An 18,411-nucleotide genomic window follows, 5' to 3' on the forward strand; every position below is an offset into this window, starting at 1 on the left:
CACACACACACACACACACACACACACACACACACTCTCCATGCGTTATATCTTTTTCTCTTTCTTGCTCATCTTTGATCCGCGAGTCTGGCGATAATCGTGCCGTTGATCCAACCATCCCGATGCCTTTCGCAGGAGCGTTTGGCTAGTGAGAGAGCGCGCCTGTCTGTGACGTGTGTCGCTTAAAAGCTATGATTTCGCGCTAACTAGTGGCCGATACCAATTAAAGGCCGCTGGGGACGGCTTCCTTGCCGCGCGCTCTTAAACACCGCGTGAGTGATTCCAATTTCGATGAGAGGGAACACAGCGAGCCGAGGGGAGTTGGATAATCGATCGCGTTACAGGATAAATCCTCTGGGAACTGTCAGAATTTGAACGAAACTATGATCGACCAGCTTGTTTCACGGGTAGGGAAAAGAGACTTCATTCATTATTTTATCAGTTCCAGTGATTTACGTGCTTTTTCAACCGACGATCGCGAGTCGGATACTGTGAAAATTCAATTCTGGATGTATTCGTACACGGCAAAATCCGCTATCTTTTCCTCATCGGACTTATAATCGACTTTGCGGAACAATTCTATAATCCCTTAAACTTAATTAAGGGCGAATGAACCCTAGTCGTGGGGCAGGACTCGAGTTAACTTGGCTATAAACAAGAACAATATCTTCGTCCTTGCGGCACGGGAAACTTCGTTACGCTTTCGGGGATGGGCACGCGCCAGCAAGCTGAGGCGGTATCTGAAGACAATCGTAAGGAGCGGAAATAAGGTCGTCTCGAAGGATCGCCGGCGGCTGCCCAATGTAATCGCTTGTAAAAATGTAATAAAGGATCAAAGAGCACCGGCGAGAAGAATATATATTGCACCCCGCCGACGGATGAAGCGTATTATATAAAACGATCTCTTGTCGAGCGACATATCTTTACCCATTTCGTTCTCATTTCCTTTCGTGCAAATATTAAATATATTACAGTTGATAAATAAACGTAATTTATATACACGTAGATTGTTTGCGCTATAATTATAGCATTTTACATTTACATTGAGAAAAAAAATGGTTGCAATTATCATAATTTAATTAATTTATGATCATTTTATTCAGTTCTAACTATATGTTTTTGATAAAACTATAGACATAATTACTATTACTTACATTTAGTAGTAATATTAATAATAATAATTATATTTATAGTTTTATCAAAACATATATCTATTAGCATTGAAAATAATTATGATTAAATTATGGTAATTGCAACTATTTTTTCTCTTGAGATAAAAAGTTGTGATAAAAATGGAGCTTTTAACTATAATTATTTAATCAATTATAGTCACGAATGTTAAACACTTTTCTCTCAGTATAGGCATTAAATATTAAATACTACCTTTTATTTTAAAAATATTTGTATAAATATAGGTTTTATTTATATCTATTTATATTGTTTGGATATTAATTCAAACTTTTACGCATCGCGCGCATATCACGCAGTATTCCGGCAGATATACACACGGAAAGAATTCAGACGCTTGACGAAAGGAAGACGCATACGACAAAATCTTCGAAGTTCTCAAAGCATGGAGCATCCGCGCTCTTTTACTCAAGAGCATTTTCCTGAGTTGGAACTGACGGCAGGGGGGCACGTGGTATGTCTATATGTCCTGCATCCTGTTGGAAAGCGGGATCGAACGCACCCTCGAGCGCGAGCCTGTGCCCGAAAGGGCACTCGTCCGCGACCGGAATATTTCATATTTACCTATCAAAGGTAGACGCTTTGTGCAGTTTATATTAAATCACGGTACAGTTACGGGATGTCAATAAGACGGGTCCTTCACCCTTCGCGGCATTTTGCCGTAGCCCTCACCGATGCTGGCGTGTACAGGACGTCCCGGGGCGGTCGAACCATTTTATATAAGGAGCCAATAATTTCTGAATTAAGCAAAAATAAGAAAGATCCTTTTTCAGGATATAATCCTGAAAGATATGCAAGAGTAGACAATAGAATTTGTATTTTTATTTAATTTCATACAAATGGATTTAACTTTAATATTTAAGAATTAGCTGATTAGGAGCTTCTTAATATTAATGATTGAAACTTTGCAGTAAATGATGATTTTTCTCAACATTTTTTAATACAAATTGATTTTAAACTGGAAAAAATCTGTAGACTAAAGATGGTTTGCTAGATTTGGATCACCCTGTATCTCTATTCTTGCACTCGATAAGCACACATTGATATTAAAATAAAGAAAGACACTACATGCCCTTGGATACATGATACGTTGTATTTTCTTTAATATTTTCAAATTGATAAGAAAAGAAATCATATCGTTCCCTTAAACTTCAAAAGCGACAAAACTCAGAAAACGTGATTTTCGATCATGAATGAGTTAAATATTACTCTATGAACCATCAAAAAAGTAAATTATTAAACAGACCTTAACTTTATTTAAAAAACGTTAATTAAAAAAGGATAGTTTTAAAAAAATCATCTCGAAAAGGTGGGGTTAAAATAAAAACCCCTTAAAAAGAGTTGTAAAAATGATATATGTTAAAAATATGTTCTGCCAATATTATTGTATTTGATTAGTCAATAAATTTCTATCAGGTCGAAAAATATTTTCTTTTCTTTTCTGGAAAATCTAATTTTTTTAGTTGTGTTTTCACCTTTCAAATACGAGGAAATAAATAAATCAACATGTGTTCATATGTTTACACGTGTGATGCTATCATAACTTAAATAAAAATGAGATTATAAATGTAGATTTATGTTAGGAACATTCTTTCATCCGATGAACCCGCTCACTCGCACATCTGGTGTATCTTCTATCCTAATAACCGCTTATATAGGATACCGATAACGATATAACCGTATCAGAACGTTGGTAGTTATCGTTTCCGGCTTCTGTTTACCTCATCGCTCGATGAACTCACGTTTCTACAGAAACTCAAACTGCCAATAAACCGAGACTTCTGTGTTTGGATTTCCATATTTTTACAGGTCGCGCGTCGAAAATTTCACAAGTGCGTCGGAAACGTCGAGGTAAATTGTATGTCGTGTGACGATGAGGAAAAAAAGCACGTTAACAAGGAAACGAGGAATTGTCGGTAATTTAATTGCCCGATGATTTACAGCGGCGATACATTTAATACTCTGTTTGTCAGACGTTATTCGGTTCCTCGGTTTATCGGAAAAGTGTATCCTCTTCACCGTTTTTCCATGTTCCTACCCCCTTTGTCTCGTTCGCTTCGCCCTCGCTCAACTCTCCTCTTATTCAGCTCTTTTACTCTTTTTCGCTCTCTTATAGTCCGCACACAATCAACTACAAAATATAACGGAAATCAACCCGGGCGAAGTCGCTCGGAATTAATGAATGAAATCAAACCCGTCCCGTTTGTTGATTCGTCATTGACGAACGGGCGGCAAATCGCGAGGCGATGCAAGGGGTTCGGGAAGCGAGTGGGGTTCGTTGCAAATTCTGATCGATATGATGCATACACACCCGGATCCCGACTGCGTTATTACCGTCGAGTGCCATTAAGACTTCCAATTAGTCCGACGTTCTCCGAGCGCGCGCGTATGTGCGTGCGTGCGTGCGTGCTGGATACGTGCTGCGTGTTCCTCGTCCGAAAAAAAACTGCGAGCTAAAACTCTGATGTGGATGGACATGGTTTCATCCGGAGACACCCACGCGAATATAACGAAAAAAAAACAATGCGACGAGCGGTCGATAATATGACCGCTGTAACGTTACGCGCCTCGTACGATTACAAGCACTAGTACACGCAATCCACAAACAAGCGCACTCTCTGCCCGCCGATATCAGTCACCACTTTTTGACTCAATAACACTTACATAGACTCCGGATATTCTATTTCATCTGCGTTCTAGTTCTACATGGGAAGGATGATTTTATTGAAGTGTCTAAAAATTTAGTCAGATATAGATCTGAAAAAATACACCCATAGAACCGATTTTCTGATTCAATGATATTATTGTTCGATCTGTTATGAAATAGAATATAGGGACAATCATTTTATTGTTAGCAGAAAAATATTTTACTCTTAAATGGACAATTCTTAAATCTAGTATAAAATGATCTTGGTCATCGTTTTCGCGTTAAATATTATGATGTCAGCATCGTTTTTGTATCATTGAGTAAAGATTTGTTCTAAACGTAAGAATACATAAACTAAAATTTATATTATTACTCTTGATTCCAGACAATAAATCAATAAATAAGTTACTTTTGACTCAAGACAATAAGTTTTAATATTATTTTATTTTTATCCTGCATAAGATAAAATTAACAAGAATATTTTTTGTTTCATTGTTAAAAATCCTTTCTGACAAGGTAATTTTGTTAGATCATCAAAATAATTATATAGGAAGCTCAAACTGGTTGCTAGAATGTTAAAACTTTGCAGCATGCTCATCATGCTTGAGATTTCTACGTAATTAATTTGTCCAACAAAATTATTTTCCTCTATATCCAGTTAAATGTTTAGATACTTTAGACAAAACCGTCCTTCTTGTGTTGGTTCCCTTCAACGATGTATCGTCAATTTACCATAAACGAATCTCTCTATCCTTTTAATTGTTCTCGTGATAACTGTCTCCCTCGATCTATATAGGATTTATCGCGTCGTCGCTTCGAATTCGTTCGCTACGCAATTTTTCCTCGATACGATTAGATAAAGCTCGACGTTGATCGCATTACGAAGAAACTCATCGATTATGCCTTCCACTCCCGCAGGAATCTATCCGTAGCTTATCTCATTTATTACGCCCCTGTTTCGTCGTCGTTCGACGGTTACTTTACAACCCTCAGATAGGGGCGAGTAACGTCTTTGTTTTCACCGCAACATCCTGCAACCGCGACAGAACCCTCCCGTCGTTCACGAACCGTCTCGCTTCGCGAAACGGAACGAGAGACAGGAGTAGGATAGAAATAACGCGAGATAAGAAACATCGAAGCCTGGTCGATTGTCTTCTGTTTTCTCTCTGTGCGTCGCAGACTAAAGTCTTTTAATAAGCAAGTTAAATCGTGTTAATTTGATTTTTAACAAGTTTCTTATTAGGGTCATTAAACGATATCATATAAGTGCAATATATAATAAATAGAAAAAATGAAATAACAGATTTATTTTGATTTTACTTATTTTGCGATGATAAAAATATTATTTTGTATTAGAACAGATGATTAGAACAGATACACAGAATTAATTAATATATGAGCATTTGCTTGTTCATATAATGGATAATTAGTTTTAAAAATTATTTTAATTTTTTTAATCATTTTTTTGTTTAACTTAATCTTTTAGAAAATTATATGTGTATAATAGTTATTTTATATATATATATATAATATAAAATACAATTATATATATAATACATTCTTTGAATAGTAATACATTCTTTTTCTGCTAAAAATGACAAAAGAATTTAAAAAAAGATGTCTTGCCAATAGATATTGTAAAATTTGAATACTATTGATAAAGCTACAAGTTAAGCAAGAATAGAAAAAAATAGAAAGCAGGTCTATGGGAAGAGAGGAAGGGACTTCAGGTCGTTTGAGAAAGGAGATTGGCTTGGAAGAGAGAATACCTAGTTGTTAGCAAGCGCGAGGCACTCGGGAGCTACCAGATAAGGCGTGGGCATAAACGTCCGCAGATAAGGGTAGTTTGCACCCCCGTTGTGGACAGTTAGCCTTAAATGAGTTGGGGGTGAGACGTGTAAAGGCCTTTGTTGCATTGGCCTCGTCTTTCCTGGCTTTCAAAATCAGTTTCGTTGCTAGCTATGCTATTTCATCAAACATTGAGAGTTCGGCGATAAGAATTGAACCGTCAGACAAACTACCTTCATATTAGATTGAAGATATCTTTATATTCTATTTAAGGCTCCTGGCTATTCACTGCAGCCATTTTGAATTGTAATGTCAGAAAATGCGAGAGAAATACATAAAGAAAATTCTTGCAAATTATGTTAAAGTATATATTTAACAAAACCACATTTGCAATCGATTGAATAGATTTGTGAAATATATCGAATCTTCTCTTAATTATGTTCCGGTAATCAATAAGAAATACATTTGAAAATGAATTATGTCTAATCTAAAAATAAGCTATACTATATGACAGCTGTTGAAATGAGATAAATATAATTTTATTCTGAATTAAAATAATTATTCTCAAATAAGGTAAATATAATTTTATTCCGAAATAAAAAGGAAGTTTCCGGTTTACTTTACAAGTGTACTTCATCCAATGCAAAAATTATTTTATTAAAAAATATTTCTGTCTTAATATAGCTAGCAAGAATTTTCATTATGTGTTTTTTCCTTTATGACATCCACCTAAATATTCATGAGTGATCAGGAGTCACTTAACGATCACGGTGTTACTGATGAAATTTTTTTATTGTACTTTTATAGTACTAAAAAAATTTTTGATCTACGTGTTATGTAGATAATTCATAAATGATGATTTTAATTGCATTTTATATATAGCTCCTCATTGTACAGTTAATTTTTCCTTTTCCTTACATGATAGTGTTATTCAATCTTTCGAATATGTCTAACAATCCACATCTCACGTAAATTTTCTTCGACCAAACCGGAGATGTGAATTTGTTTGGATAAGAGGCGCACAGAGAAAGCGCTGCACACACAAATCTGACGATCTGGAGATCCGGCGATCCTTCACAAATGCCGGTCGTACAAAAATCCTGTCTCGCTCCGTTCTAAATTCCGCTTATCTAACGGTGCTTCGACAGTAATGTGCCAACGTATTATGTAGAACCGTGCACTGTCGGGGCCATCCCTTTTACCGTGGAAGGCCACCGAGCAGCGGTGCCGTTTAGCGTCAGATAGCGGAAACGTATGAGGGACGGGGTGAATCCACCCTTATCTTAAGGGTAGCTACTCAATAGCTAGCCGCGCCGAAATTTCTCTTGCATTTCTCGCACCCACGCTATCTATGCTCGCCACACGCATCTCCGTTCTCACAATTATTTCTTGCGCATTTAAATTATTTTGTCGTTTTCTCTTTTATGATGAGAGATCATTACGCGAAATTACAGTGCATTTGTATACGACACGTGCGAAAATGTTGAAAAATTGATATTATATAAATCGGTCAATTTAAAATGAGTTATTATGTATCTAATTAAAATATCGAAAGGTACTAAAATATGTATATAAAGTAAATATGTATTGTTATTATCAAATTAATAAATAAGTGTAATGTGAGCTTTTCACAATAAGCCGTTACCTAAGCTTCAAGTCTCAAGTCATAAGAAATTGACCAATCACAATCGAATATGAGAAGAATAATCAACTATGGTCAATTTCTTACGACTTAAGACTTAAGTTTAAATAATGGCTTATTGTAGAAAATCCCCATAATAAACATTTGTATTCCTTTTTATATTCACTATCGCTTCACTTCAAAAGTGACATTTTCTTTTTCACATTCACTATCACTTTGCTTCAAAAGTACAACTAAAAAAATTAAGTTTTCCAAAAAAGGGGAAAAACTATAGTCTAACTTTTCAACTGGATAGAAAATAGTTAACTAATCAAATAATATATCGGCAAAAAAATATTATATTCTCAACATGATCAAATATTATTTTTGTTTCACCTTAAAATTACTTTTTGAGTCGCGACGGTATTGACAATATTTTATGAAGTTAAGTTAGTTAGCTTTTGATGATTAATAAGATAATGTTTATCTAACTTATTCATGATAATAACTGGAAAATCACATGTTTTGAGCCATGTCATTTTTTAAATAAAGAAGCGATATGTCAAAGATTAATTTCGTCTCGCTTAAAGAATTCTATGAATATTCGTCGGGATTAATATGAGAAACAAACGAAGTAACTCGTAGTATAGGGCGCACGCGCATAATTTAATGCACGGCGGTAGAGGAGCCATGAGGTGAGTTCTATGGGACGCTTAGGGTTACTTATACTTCGGTAGGGGTATGTGGGTAATGTGCAGGAGTGCCTCCGGGTAGGTGCTTGCGGTAAATCTAATAACGTTGTAATGCCGTTATACCCCCCTCAAAGTTGGCCCGTAAGTTTCTGCGGAGCCTGTTGGCTCCGACTGCCGTGCCGAGAATTCCTAACGCGTGTACCATTTTAGCTGCCAACGTGCGTATGTGCTAGTTAGGATCTACAGACTCGAGAAAAAAAAAACAGAAAGTTTGAGACGAAGGAACACAAGCTGAGTTCATACATCTCGACGATTCTCTGGTATTTATCGTGAGAAAACTTTTCGATCTCCGAGCACGAAGATTCTTGCGACATTGCGAATCTTGAGTTTTTGTATTAATAAACCATACTTGATTCGTAATTGAACGAACTTGTTAAAAAATCGTCGAAATCATATATAGTCTATCAAGTTATTGAAAGAACGATTTTGCTGAAGTATAAAAAAATTTAGGTAGAGATACGGATCTGAAAATAATTTTGTTAGATTATCAATAATTACATAGAGAATTCAAACATAATGAGTAATACTGCCAAAAGTGTTGATATTCTAACAACTAGCTTTGTTGCTAACGTCTTACATAATTATTTTGATAGTTCACCAAAATTATTTTTAGATCTGTATCTCGTTAATATTTACTCCAGCAAAATCGTTCTTTCCTGCACAGATACAAATCTGAAAATAATTTTGCTGGACTATCAAATTAATTATATATAGGAAATTCAAGCATAATGAGAAATATTGCAAAAAGTTTTGATATTCTAGGAACTAGCTTGAACGTTCTAATTATTTTGATAGTCATAATAATACATAATTATTTTGATAGTTGAACAAAATTATTTTTAGATCTGTAGGAATATCTAGTTAAATTTTTAGATACTTCAATAAAACTGTTTTTCCTGTATATCATAAATCGATACGATTCTATCGAAATATTGCGAAGATAGGCAACAGGTAGCTGTTAATGCCGATCTAGCGAACTCTCGATAAAAATTCGCGCCTTTTTAGGCGATGACGAAACACTCCTTTTCTACCCAAAATTTGCCTGACTCACCTTTCGTTTCCCCTGCTTTCCCGCTTCCCACTGTCAGACGCCCTCTCTGTAGATACATGTCACGAACGAAGGTAAGCGCTCGCAGTCACCCGAGGGTGTTCCGCAAACTATGCTCGCGAAAAGTTCAACACAACTTCATAGCATCGGTGTTTCGAGGGCGAATTACGAGGGGTGAGAAGGGACTCGAAGCTCTCGACGAAGGCACGGTGCGGGGCGAGGGGGACGAGGGAGCAGCTTGGTGGTAAATTTGTTCTAGCGTGAGCTTACATGGGTTACGTTAAGTACATAGGCGTCTGGGGCTGGTTAGCTGTATCTACTGAAGCGGGAGAGGAATATCTCTGCCTGGTGCACGAAACTTGGAGCGACCTGTAGCGCGACGAAGAACTTGCAAATTTCCGTCGCTATGAAATGTCGCCAAATTGTGTAAAGTAAACGGAGACGACGAGCACTGATTTTATTGGGATGTGACAGTGTTCTTCAAATATACCTTAAAAAAATAGTCATTCGTAGCAGCGCAAGATTATTCGCGGCGATGCATAAAGTGAGCTTTATAAGTATATACTGGAGTGATCTATACTAAACTTTACTAAACTTCTTTATAGAATATTCCCCCTCTATAGAAAACTGACTTGACGGAGGAAAGGAAGGCACTATGAGATATCAAAGAAGCAACAATAACCCAATTTCTTAAATAATATTTTTCACTTCCATGTGTGTCAAAATGTAAATTAATTTTTATTTCTGTGGTTATTTCAAATTAAACAACGTCAAAAATAAGTTAACGTGCATTTTAAGCTCATTTAATAATTGGGTAAATGTAGTCGTAAGTGGTTGTAATTGTAAGAATTAATTTATATATAATTATAGTAGATTATTTTTCTCATAATCGATAGTGATTGGTCAATTCTTACAACCACTTACAACTACGCTTATGCAATTGTAGCATGAGTTTAACACGTTTCGGTGAACCACACTGGACTTTCCATACAGGTTGTTTAATATTTTGGCTATAAAAAAAACATAATTGTGAAATAATTTCTGATATTATACGTAGATATGTAATGATAATATATGATACATCATAAAAATTATTATTAAAGAAGAAAGCCACTAATGCATATTGGTGCATTAGAGGCTTTCTTCTTTAATAATAATTTTTATATTGTTTTAACCATTACGGATTACATGTTATTGTATAAATATAACAAACACAAATAGAAATATCGCGAGTCATTAGTGACCTACATGGCGTGGTAGTCAAGTTATTTAAAATTAACACGGAATGTGTTAACAAATGTGTTAATAAACTAAATTTAATTTAAATTTAAAACATTTTCTTGAATTAAACTGTTTGATTCCAGTATTTTAGTTAAATTAACGACATATTGAGTAAGAGCAGTGGCGACCTATAAAAATGGTTAAAAATAACTTAAATTGTGTAATAATTTGACATTACAAATTTAAATATTATATATAAATACTTATCTTTCTGACTTTTTCCTACATTCTAGTAGGAAATGGTAAGAAAACAGCATTAATCAATAAGTGAATCTCTGACAAAGAAAACAGTACAATCTTTGTTAAAGTGTTATTTTCTAGGAATTGAGATAGAAGGTGTCCTCGGTGGAGAACTTCTCGATGATTGACTCTACTATACTATAGACTCTATAGAGTTCACTCTGAGTTGGATGTATTATACTGCTCTAATATGAAATCGACTTTGATCTGTTGAACCTCGAATCGCATTTTTTCCTCGCCGCATTTTATCACCGTGAGCCGTTCCTCTTTTTACACCTTTCAGTCACACCGACGTACGTAAGCGCACTCACACGCGCGCGGAAGCAACTCGCGTTGATAAAAATCAGTAATTAGCCCGGACCATTATGGCGGCTGTGTGAAAAATTAGCGAGTCGTGGGGTAACTGCCCCTCTGGGCATAATCCTGCATCGGTAACGCCGCGTACCAGCGTGCATCCAACCTGTCTCTGATTTATACGGGTTTGCTATTAATTACATCCACCCATAGCGCACCCTCGTATCGTCTCTCGTCGGTTCTCGTCTTTTTCTCCACGTCTATCTACTTTATCAATCGTTCTTCTTTTTTAATCCTCACATGAGAGTATTTACGTTTATAGCTACTAACATTTATTCCTGTTTATGTTCATTTAAATTTAAAAAAAATATCAATGCCAATAAGCGGAACAGACCATATTCAATCAAGACGGCTCTTGATACCTAATAATATTTTTGTGTGACTTTTTTCAATTTCCAGTTCAAACAAACTAGCGCGCCGATTATTAATTGGCCTTCAAACACAATTCCATAAATTGTAGCTAATTCTACAAATGTTACGTAATGTTAAAGTAATGTTAAAAGTTAAATTGACAAGCAAAAAATGTAACAAATTTTTCTATAGTTTTCCATTTGTATGAAACCATTTGAACTTGAGACTTATTTAAAGCACGCAGTTTAATTTGGAAATTGCGAAAAAAAGTTGTTTTGACATTTTTATAGAAAAATATGATACATCGTTACATAATCTAAAAAAAAATTAAATTGACATTCATTTATAAAACGAATAAAGGGAAAAAGTATTTATACACGGCCATTCAAATGTTCCATGAGACATTTTTACCAAATAGATCGTATCAAATCTCAAATGTCGATATTGCAACAAGCACGCCTTTCTCCGGGTCAACTTTCAATTGTCAAATGTTTTTATTTTGTTTTATACACGCCAAAGAATTCGAGCCATCGCGTCGAGCTGAAAATTCCGTCCCGGGTTTTGCGCTGGTCGTTGTTCCGACTGGCTGTTGGCCGGACTCGACGGGCTGCGGCGCAATTAAATTAAATGCTTCGGATTAATTGTTCGAAAGCAGTTAAATTAGTTGCGTTTGTTTCGCCCGATTTTTGCGCAATCTCGCTGCGGAATGCGTGAGATGCACGCATCGGGGGAATTTCGTTACCCGCGGCCCCTCGCGCGTTATATAGCTCGGTGCCCTGCGAAATCACCGCGATGCAAACGTATCAACGCGGAACGATGGCGTGCCCCGAAAAATTCATTTGCAAAAGCCGCATTCGACGCGCCTCCGTCACACACTAAGCGAGAGGGAATACTGCGCGACGCACAACGCGCGCATTTTGTCAGTACTTGATTAAAAGCTTAAACAGAGTCGACCCAATTATTAATGTAATGCACAGCGGGCAATGCAAATTTCACAATTATAACAACGAATTTGATGTATAACATTGAATTTTAAAGCGTCGTTGACCAGATTTTAGACCGCTAAATGCAAAATTTATATAAAATCAACATTTCTATATATATATATATATATAATATAAATATAAATCTACTTCTCTCTAATTTCATATTTATTTTAAATACAACTTGATATATAAAATGTATTCTCACACATATTTTATCTCATATTAAATATTACTGAGAGATAAAGAAGAGGAGAATATTGAATGAAAAAAAGAAAAAGAAAAAAAACTTGAGTATAAATAAGACACTCTCGCGTTATTGTTTCTATCTACGATGGCTCGCAATTTTCCTCCGATATCGTGGCGAAGATCCTCCTATTACCACGCATACCGGCAGCCACTGAAGACCACCCCAATGCCCCGTCTCGATGATATTCGACCGGCCAATCCCCGTCGAGGATCGCGCCCGGTATAGCCGCTAAGCTAGCCGAGAGCTGCATCCTAGAGTGCAGCTGCAGCGCCGGCGCGGACTCTTGAGCCGCATTGCTCGGATTCTGGCGAGGATGCGTCTAGGAGCGAGAGGCTGACGAGCTCGCAAGTAACGCGCCGGTAGAGACATGGTCAGACTGGCATCCGGCCGCAAGCTCTCGACCTCATCGCAACCATACGCTCGGGCCCTCCCCGAGCTGGTTCTCCTCACCCACGGCTTTCGAGCTAGTCCGCCCACCCATCATAGACAGTCCTCCCCTCGTTCCTGCGAATGGGAACGTGCAACATGTCGAGACATTCGGGACACGACGGATTGAGGAGAGATATGCATCATTTGGTTACCCGACTGGCCGACTAGCGCGTCTCCGATCGGCGTGCCTACGGATGCATCCTCGATCGGATTGGCTCGGGCGATCGGTATGCGAAAGGGTCCTCCAGTCAAGATTTTCAGCATAATTGCGCCCCGAGCATACCGCCCGGATTCGGATCCACGAATCTGCGTTCCGATATGTCCGCTCGTCCGCGTGCCCGTATGCACTCGTGTGCTTCGTTATCGGAGAACGTTACGTCGCCTGGTAACCGTAATAGCGGAAGAGTAATAGGGGCGCTAATACGAAATACCGTATTGGCGCACTCGTACCGAATATCGCATTCTCCGCTTTTGAGACATTATCGTATATCTAGATATTATATAGAATTATATTTGCGAAAATATCATTATTTTCTAACGAAAAAAATAGCATTAATAGCTTACAATCTCAATTACAGTCCTAATGTTTGTTAAAGGAAAGATAATTGTTGGTGACCAAGAAATTTGTGAATAAACAATTTAGATTTGGGACATCCTTCATCGTCTGTACTTGTCGCACATCCTTTCAAAATCTTTGAAATAACACGAGATGTGAAAATTAACTCGCGCAGCATTAAATGAATCTTATGATCTGAATCACACATTTATGTGTGTGTGTGTGTGTGTGTGTGTGTGTGTGTGATCTGAATCACATATTTATGATCTGAATCACATAACTTAACTTTTATTTATTAAATTTTTATGTAACTTCAATAGGATGTTTACGACATCTAATGTTTATAATAAAGAGTAATCGCTTTTTATGTCAACTATTTTTACAGAAATCTAATACTGATTTAATGGGCATTAATATCAATTTAATAGGTGCTGAAAGACAGTAATTATAATATTATTTATTTTAGTATTAAAAACTATCCACTGCTTTTAGTACTTCAAATAAGTAATTAATCAGTATTAACCCTTCTAGATACATCTTTTTCTCAAATTTTCTCAAAATTTCTTGGCACATTTCTCAGTGTTTATTAAATAAAGGTTTTAACATTTGAGTTAAGGAACTATTTGGCAATGTAGAACTATTTGCCAGAGATGTTAAAAAGTAATCCTGAATTTTTCTAAATTTTTTTAAAAGCCCAAAACACTTAGTAAAGAAATTTGGGCTGGACAAAAAAGATCCAGAGTACCTACGAAGTAAATAATATGTATGCTTATGAACGGTTAAGTTGACCAGTATTCGCTTTCTGTAAAGATATAATCTTTAAAATTCATTTCGACGAAGCATTCTTTCATCCAACGATCCTCAGTTTTATGTCTTACTGATTTTTCGAAAGGGTAACTATTATATCTTTTCTTTCTTTTGTAAGAGCTCTAACACTGATACACGATACATCGGTCGTTCGTCCGGTAGCGCGCATTCCCGACACCGAAATTGCATACCTCCGTGTACGTGCACATACAGGCTGGAAACAAACGAATAGGGTTGTTCGGGCGCCGTAAAGGGTCCGGTGGGACGAGGCGCGCGCGAGGAGACGGGCGAGGGCGGGCGGGGCTGGAGATTCGCGCGGGGGTTGTAGGGAGCAAAACGGTGGTGGATGGTGGTGCCGGTGACTCGGTTGCGCGAGAGAGCGAGGGGTTTGGGAAACGTAATCGCTCTGGCCCCGCGCGCCTCAGCGAACTGCCCCCCTACATGCGTTTTGTCTCTCTCTTTCACCCTTCCCACGCCTCTGCTATTTATTGCTCGCACTCGGCCGGTTCACAACATAAATATGTTACACCTATGGCCGCACCTATTGCACTGAGTCCGCGAATTCCTCCGCTGCGGACCGAACGAAGAAAGAACATCGTCGAATGAGTGGATTGGTACTTTTAGGGATAAATTGGCTCGTTCACTACCATGCCACATATCGTGTTTGTATACTGTGAAACGAGATAATGAATTTCACAATTTCGTGATTAATAGAACATTATTTAGTATATATAATTTTGTAAAGAATTATTTTAAACAACCTACAAAATGTATAAAATTTTCTTAATGTGTAGAATGTTATGTGAGTAGGTTTTTTTAAATTTATGAACTGAACATTTCTAGACAAATATTAATACTTGGAGTAGGCGATAAAAAAAAATTTTCTTTGATATTTTCGTCAGAAAAGGCGCGACTCTAATTTTATATGTATATATTTTTTAAATTTTTACCTCAACTTTAAAATAATTTTGAAAATACTTTTTTATCCTTTGTGGACATTGCAACATTAAATTGGCAAAATTATAAAACAAAAATAAATTGTCTTGTTGATGTGTAGTCAAATCATCAAATATCGTTGATTAAACAAAACAGCAATTTTAATTATATAAAACAAAATCTGCTTCATTCTTTTTCTTGAATAAATAAAACTTTTTAAGACTTGAATAAATAAAAAGTTTTTATTAATTAAATATAATGTCGTAAGCATGTAGATTGGTTATAAACTATTGTATTATAAACTGTAACCTGATTAGTACAAAGTCCCAAATAAAAAAAACTTGGGATTATTTCAAGTACAGGAGGAAAAATCCAGATATTATCTATTCGTTAGTTCGTTTTATTATTCGGAATATATTTTCGCCTTGTTTTACGCAGAAAATTCCCTCAACTTTTTTTAAATACTTTTGTTACACCCTCAAGAAGTGCTTCTCTCAGGGTGTATGAACAGAGGGTGCCTGTTTGAAGGGTGGAAGCATCGAGGGTTAAGTTTCAAAGATAAAAGAAGGACCAACTGTTGAATATCGGCTCTCTTCCAGCCGACACCGATGCCTATTATATGTCAAACTTTCTTACATGTACCATATTATATCTTAAAGTCTCATTTACATATTATATTTTTATATAAATGCTATATAAAGAATTAATTTTTATTAAAACTGTAGGATTGTCTAAAATTCGATTAATTTAGATACACATTTTGTGTGTGTGTGTGTGTGTGTGTGTGTGTGTGTGTGTGTATAACGCTATTTACATTATAAACGAACTAAATAATAATTTTTGAAACAAATTCTATTCAATTTCTTATAATTTTTTCTCTATTTAGCAAAATAAACAACATGGTAAATTATAATATAAGAAATTATAGGAAAATTAATATCTTTAAAAATTTCCGCATAATTATAATATTTCTTTATAAATTAAAGTTTTACAGATATTTAAAGGAATACAGACGTATAATGTACTAAAAACTAGTCAAAGAGTTAATTAAATATTCCTTAAATTTTAATTATTTGATTTATCACGATATTTCTACTGTCGTTCAAAAAAAATTAAATTTTCACGCAAATGTCATGTATATGCATTTACTCTCATAAATGTTTTATTTTTAATATGTTTAATTGAATGTTATTTGTCATTGACTGCTATCAGAAATTATATTCAATACGCATTTTTTATTATAATACATACAATAAAATGCGAATTAAAAGATGTAAAAATGTTTTTCTTTAACTTTCTACGTATGCAAGCAATAATCTTTGATGGCAAATAAATAATTTTCTTACCTTGTCCGTAATTTGTTGAAATCTTCGTCTTTGCCAACAGCTCTTGACTTACAGTGAAGACGAAAAACGTCGGGTAAGTTTCTCAAAGCAGGTTTCTCGAAGCACAGTTAAATCTTTCACGTCACAATAGTACAATATGACAATGACTCAATCGATCATTTATATGAAATGCGTTAAAAGATATAAAGAGGGATCGCGCGCGCGTGAAGAAAAATGAGAAAAAGAGAAAGATAGAAGAGAAGAAGAATGAAAGCGCAAGGGAGTGATAGAGTGATCGAAAGAACGCGTTACAGAAAGAAGCTGTTCAAGGAGCTCGCACAAAAAGGAGAAACGGGGATTCTCCACGGTGAAGGAAGACACAATTCTCCGCTATCCTTAGCCGTCGCTCCGATCCCTCGTAAGCTCTCTCGCAAGCTCTCTCGCAAGCACCCGTTCTCGCGCGCGCACCGGGCTCTCGCAGCTCCGCGAATGCACGTGCAACTCGGACGCGTGCCACGTGGTGTTTGGTCGGAGTGGCTCAGCCACGAAAGCCGGAGCCGGAGCGGCGAGCTTGCAAGCTACTGGGCGCTTTTCATTGGCCGATGGGTGGAAACTGCGCATGATTGCGGGTGTGGCCCGAGCTTGAGGGGCGGAATAAGCTCAGGTCGGTGATAGGACACCTCGAAAGGGGGCACGTCTCCATGGGTGGGCCCCGGGTGCCCCAGTCGCCACCTCGCCACCCCCTCGTGGCTGCGGAGCTTTTTCCTTAATCTCGTAACGAGCGCGAGAACTGCTCTCCCGTCCGAGCCTCGAACTTGCGAATTGGCTTCTTCCGCGCGAACGAACGTGCTCTTTCGAGGCGATGGAATGGCGGCACTCGAGTGTTTGTTACTGCAGAGGAAATCATGCGGTGAACCCGAAAATCTTAAGTAATAACGACAGTGTCAAATCAGATACTGTGGCGTAGCTGTGAGACGCTTCGGCCAAGGCATTTCTCGAGTGAAAAATTTTATAAAAAGGCCTTTTATATACAAGCTGTACATTGAAAAATGAAAGTTCTAATTGCGCAATCTATTATGTAATAATATTTTTTTATTTTCAAATTATTTATGGATTTACTATACTAGGAAAATTAACCAATAGACCTTTATAATTTTTATAATTTTTAATCGCATAAATTTTGAGATAATTAGTTTAGCTATTTTGATTCTGTAATCAGCAAAAAAACAAAGGTAAAGAATCAAAATTTTTAATAGAAATAAAATGTGGTTTATGAAATTTATGAAAAAGTGTTTAATTGGAAATTTTTATTTAAAGCCTCTATTTATTCATACACATATAAACACACACAAACACACACACACACACACACACACACACACACACACACACATATGTATGTATATACAATATTGTCTAAAATACAGGAAATGTTGTTTTATGTACTGTTGGAAAATAACTATATTAGTCTAAGAAAAAAAATGCAAATATTGATTGTAATGGTAATACAAAATAGTTTTCTTTTTTAGCAACAGGTGGAAAGCTTTTAATGCGTGTTCTACCAAAAAACAGATATAGGTACACGCACGCACACATATATATACACACACATACAAAACACATACACATATATTGAAAAAGAAGACGAAGGATTTTACAAGAACGAGGAGAGACAGTGCGAACGGCCGATTTATTGCGAAATTCTCTGGTGCATTCAAACAAGTTCAGACATCTACTGCGGTACTCATTCGGTCGGACAATTGCAGTCGGTTCATGTACATCTGACTAGGCCGCGAATCCGCGATAAAGCGAAAGTCTAATCACAGCTAGTCTGATAATTAGATCAGACCAACTA

General features: G+C 36.6%; 1 protein-coding gene across 1 annotated transcript in view; it reads right to left on the reverse strand.

Annotated features, from left to right (window-relative positions):
- LOC108720418 (LIM domain only protein 3) overlaps positions 1 to 17,062 on the reverse strand; it is a 117,220-nt gene extending 100,158 nt beyond the window's left edge. The window contains exon 1 of the mRNA XM_018444416.1: positions 16,578 to 17,062. The gene's annotated coding sequence lies outside the window, so the exon portion shown is untranslated. The remainder of the gene's footprint in view (positions 1 to 16,577) is intronic.
- Positions 17,063 to 18,411: the final 1,349 nt, after the last annotated feature.

The sequence above is a fragment of the Mycetomoellerius zeteki genome, unplaced genomic scaffold (genome assembly GCF_001594055.1).
Source record: "Mycetomoellerius zeteki isolate Tzet28-1 unplaced genomic scaffold, Tzet1.0 scaffold15, whole genome shotgun sequence".
NCBI lineage: Eukaryota > Metazoa > Arthropoda > Insecta > Hymenoptera > Formicidae > Mycetomoellerius > Mycetomoellerius zeteki.